The sequence below is a fragment of the Rhinopithecus roxellana genome, chromosome 18 (genome assembly GCF_007565055.1).
Source record: "Rhinopithecus roxellana isolate Shanxi Qingling chromosome 18, ASM756505v1, whole genome shotgun sequence".
Lineage (NCBI taxonomy): Eukaryota > Metazoa > Chordata > Mammalia > Primates > Cercopithecidae > Rhinopithecus > Rhinopithecus roxellana.
Genome location: NC_044566.1, coordinates 95,077,478 through 95,082,936, shown reverse-complemented (window position 1 = coordinate 95,082,936; position 5,459 = coordinate 95,077,478).

Genomic DNA, 5,459 nt, shown 5'->3' with positions numbered 1-5,459 from the left:
TGTTGTTGTTGTTGTTATTGTTTTGAGACAGAGCCTTGCTCTGTTGCCCAGGCTGGAGTGCAGTGGTGCATCTCTGCTCACTGCAACCTCTGCCTTGCAGGTTGAAGTGATTCTCCCACCTCATCCTCCCGAGTAGCTGGGATTACAGGCACCCACGACCATGCCTGGCTAATTTTTGTATTTTAGTAGAGACAGGGTTTCACCGTGTTGCCCAGGCTGGTCTAGAAGTCCTGACCTCAAGTGATTTGCCCGCCTTGGCCTTCCAAAGTGCTTGGATTGCAGGCGTGAGCCACCACGCCTGGCCTATAGTAGTTTTGATATAGCAGCCAGAATGGACTAAGGCAGGTGGGGAGGGTGCTCCAGGTGGAAGGAACTGCACAGGCAGAGGCCTGGCAGTGGGACCATGTGGTGTGCTCCAAGAGCTGAACTGGTGTAGGAGCTGCACAGAACAGTAACGTCAGGGCAGGTGTTTCTGTTTCCAGCTGGACAAAGAGAAGTCATGGGTAGGGAGATTCAAAAGACATGATGGTTTTTCTCTTTGAGATAGATTCAGTACTGAGAAACTGTGGCAAGCTTGGTATTTTAATATTTACAGAGTGAGTGAAAAATGACCTCCACGCAGAGGGGAAAGCTAACAAATTGAGAGATGATGGATAGCTTCTCTCTCTTCAAAGAGGGGAACCCCTTGAAAGGTTTCTGATGTGAAGGTGAGGTTCTGTCGCTGAGCTGTCCAACCCGGCGGCCACCAGCATATTTGGCCTTGAGCTTGAGACGTGGCCAGCACTTTGGATGGGATGTGCTGCAGGTGTGAAATACGTACCTGACTGCAGGAGACAGAGCATGGGGAAAAAAGGAATCTCAGTAATAATGGAATATATAGATTCCATGTTGAAATGATACTATTTTGAATATATCCAATTCAACAAAATATATTGTTAAAATTAATTTTACCCCTTTCTTCTTACTTTTTTAAGTGTGGCTACCAGAACGTTTTTAATTACACGCATGGCTAACCATTATATTTCTTTCTTTTTTTTTTTTGAGATGGAATCTCACTCTGTTGCCCAGGTTGGAGTGCAGCGATGCGATCTCAGCTCACTGCAACCTCCACCTCCCAGGTTCAAGTGATCCTTCTACCCCAGCATCCCAAGTAGCTGGGATTACAAGCATGTGCCAACACGCCCAGCTAATTTTTGTAATTTTAGTAGAAACAGGGTTTCACCATGTTGGCCAGGCTGGTCTCAAAATCCTGACCTCAAGTGATCTGCCTGCCTCGGCCTCCCAAAGTATTGGTATTATAGGCATGAGCCACCACACACAGCCCTAACATTATAGTTCCATTGTACAGTGCTATTTTTGAGTGCCTTATTCTACCTAAACAAAATTCAAAGTAATTTGTTTAAAGTGGTTACCTCCAGGCTAGGTGTGGTGACTCACACCTGTAATCCCAGCACTTTGGGAGGCCAAAGTGGGTGGATCACGAGGTCAGGAGTTCAAGACCAGCCTGGCCAAGATGGTGAAACCCCGTCTCTACTAAAAATACAAAAATTAGCTGGGCATGGTGGCGGGAGGCTGTAATCCCAGCTTCTCAGGAGGCTGAGGCAGAGAATTGCTTGAACCCAGGAGATGGAGGTGGCAGTAAGCCGAGATCACACCATTGCACTCCAGCCTGGGTGACAAGAGTGAGACTCCATCTCAAAAATAATAATAATAATAATAATAAAATAAAGTGGTTACCTCTGGGCTGGGCACAGTGGCTCCCACCTATAATCCTAGTACTTTGGGAGGCTGAGGTGGGCAGATCACTTGAGCTAAGGAGTTGGAGACCAGCCAGGCCGACATGGTGAAACCCCGTCTCTACTAAAAATAGGAAAAAAAAATAGCTGGGTATGGTGGTGGGCACCTGTAGTCCCAGCTACTCCGAAGGCTGAGGCTGGAGAATCGCCTGAACCTGGGAGGCAGAGGCTGAAATGAGCCAAGATTGCGACACTGCACTCCAGCCTGGGCTATAGAGGCGAGACTCTGTCTCAAAAACAAAACAAAACAAAACAAAACCTGAGAAGTCCCTCTAACTGAATTCCCTTCTTCCGGTGGGTTCAGTGAAACTCTCATGCACACCAGCCTTTAACCACCTTCTTCTCTTGTCCTCTTTGTCCCAAAGCCCTTGGTTCCCTTCTTGCCCCCAGGAGCTCATCCTCATGGTTCTCCCCATGTCAGCAGCCCTAGACCACCTGTAGGGGTTTCTCACCCTCTCCTTTCCAGCCAGTTGGCTGTACCTTATCCTCCTCATTGCTGTGCACACTTGCCCCTAGATGGAGCATTTTCCAATACAGGCAGCTTTCACCCAGCTGCTCACGATGGTGATGCCTTACATATCTACAGGACAGTAGCAAAACCTGGAAATTGACATGGGTGCATTGCTAGTAACTAGACCTTATTCAGTCTTCACCTCCTTCAAAAATCATCTTCATTCGTGTGTGTAGGCTATGCAATTTTGTACCTGCATAGGTTGTGGCTTAACTACAACCATAATCCATTCTGAACATTCCATCAGCACCGAGGAACTCCCTTGGGCCCGCTCTTTGTAGTCACACTAGCTTCCGCTCAGCCCCATAGCCCCTGGCAACCAGTAATCTGTTTTCATCTCTATAGTATTTTCTTTTTTTTTTTTTTTTTTTGAGACGGAGTCTCGCTCTGCCACCCAGGCTGGAGTGCAGTGGCCGGATCTCAGCTCACTGCAAGCTCTGCCTCCCGGGTTCACGCCATTCTCCTGCCTCAGCCTCCCGAGTAGCTGGGACTTCAGGCGCCTGCCACCTCACCCGGCTAGTTTTTTGTATTTTTAGTAGGGACAGGGTTTCACCGTGTTAGCCAGGATGGTCTCGATCTCCTGACCTCGTGATCCACCCGTCTCGGCCTCCCAGAGTGCTGGGATTACAGGCTTGAGCCACTGCGCCCAGCCCTCTATAGTATTTTCATTTGCCCGGGTCGGTGGCTCACACCTGTAATCCCAGCACTTTGGGAGGCCAAGGTGGGTGGATCACTTGAGGTCAGGAGTTTGAGACCAGCCTGGCCAACGTGGCAAAACCCCATCTCTACTAAAAATACAAAAATTAGCCGATGTGTTGGCGCGTGCCTGTAGTCCCAGCTAGGTGGGAGGCTAAGGTACGAGAATCGCTTAAACCCGGGAGGCGGAGGCTGCAGCAAGTCAAGATGGCACCACTGTACTCTAGCGTGGGTGACAGAGACTCTATCCAACACCCCCCCCAAAAAAATTTATATCTATATAGTATTGTCATTTCAAGAATGTTGTAGAAATAAAATCATACAGTTAGTAACCTTTTGAAACTGACTTTTTTCACACAGCATAATGTCCTCAAGTCTATCCAGGTTGCTGCTGGTTCATCCTCTAGTGTTCTGTGGTAGGGATGTAACAGAGTTGGTTTAACCACTCATCCACGGAAGGACACTTGAGTTGTTGGCTATAATGAGTAAGGCTGATGTGACCACCCATGTACAGGATTTTTAGTAAACCTAAGTCTTTCCTTCTCCAGAAAAAAACATGCTCAATAATGTGATGGCCAGGGTGCACGGGAAGTGCACGTTTTGCTGTGTTACGAACTATCACATTGTTTCTGAGCAGCTGGACTATTTCATGCTCCCAAAAGCAAAGTATGAAAGATCCCGTTTCTTGGCATCCTCACCAGCATTTGGTGTCATCACGGGTTTTTATTTTAGCTGTTCTAGTAATTGTGTAGTAATATTGTGGTTTTAACTTCATTGCTGGGGTGATTAATGATGTTGAACATCTTTTCATATGCAAATTTGCCCTCTGTGTCTCCTGTTTGGTGAGGTATCTGTTCATATCTTTTGCCCATTTTACATTTGCATTGCTAGTTTTTTTGTTTTTGTTTTTATGTTTTAGTGTCAGGTTTTGAAAATTCTTTATATATTAGAGATATAAAGTCATTGTCAGATACATGATTTGCAAATACTTTCTCAGCTGGTAGCGTGTTTTTCATCCTCTTACCAGGATCTTGTGCAACCCAAGACACCACAGGCTCTATGTGCTAAAAAGCACAACAAAAAAATGAAATAAATCAAAGATCTAAATAAATGGAGACATCTTCTGTGCTCATGAATTGGAAGACTCAATATAGTAATGATGCCAGTTTTCCTCAAATTGATCTATAGATCCAACACAGTTCCTGTCAAAATCCCGGCAAGATTTTTTGTAGATATAGGCATTCTAAAATTTGTATAGAAAGGCAAAGGAACTAGAATAGCTAAAATAATTTTGAGAAAGAAGAATGAAATGAGAAGAAATACTACCTGATATTAAGACTTATAATATAGCTATAGTAATCAAGACTGCATGGCTGGGTGCAGTGGCTAACACCTGTGATCCTAGCACTTTGGGAGGCCTAGGCGGGTGGATCACTTGAGTCAGGAGTTTAAGACCAGCCTGGCCAACATGGTGAAACCCCAACTCTACTAAAAATGCAAAAATTAGCCAGGCATGGTGGCATGCGCCTGTAATCCCAGCTACTTAGGAGGCCGAGGCAGGAGAATCGCTTGAACCCAGTGGATGGAGGTTGCAGTGAGCCGAGATGGCGAGCCACTGTACTCCAGCCAGGGCAACAGAGCAAGACTCTGTTTCAGAAAAAAAACAGCATGGCAGCAGAAGAGGGACAGAACATAGATCAGTGGAACAGAATGGAGAACCTGGAAACAGACCAGTGCAATAGGCCCAACGAATTTCTAGGAAAGGTGCAAATCAATTCAATAGAGGAAAGATACCTCAACAAATGATGCTGGAAAATTGAACATCTTTAGGTATAAGTGAAGTTCGACTCAAACCTCATAGTGGATTCAAAAATAAATTTTAGGCCGGGCACGGTGGTTCACACCTGTAATCCCAGCACTTTGGGAGGCCGAGGTGGGCTGATCACGAGGTCAGGAGATCGAGACCATCCTGACTAACATGGTGAAATCCCATCTCTACTAAAATCAAAAAAATTAGCTGGGTGTGGTAGGTGCCTGTAGTCCCAGCTACTCAGGAGGCTGAGGCAGGAGAATGGTGTGAACCCGGGAGGTGGAGCTTGCAGTGAGCTGAGATCGTGCCACTGCACTCCAGCCTGGGCAACTGAGCCAGACTCCGTCTCAAAAAAAAAATAAAATTTTAAAAAATTAATTTTAAAATGGTCCATGGTCAGGCATCGTGGCTTTGAGCAGCTACTGGGGATACTCAGGCAGGAGGATCCCTTGAGTTCAGGAGTTCTAGGCCAGCCTACTAGACAACGTAAGGACACCTTGTCTCAAAAAAAAAAAAAAAAGAAAGTCATGAATGTTAATGGAATACATAAAACACTTTTAGAAGAAGGCATAGGAAAATGTGTTTAGGACTTAGGGCTAGGCAGAGAGCTCTTTGACATGACAACAAAAATATCGACCATAAAAGA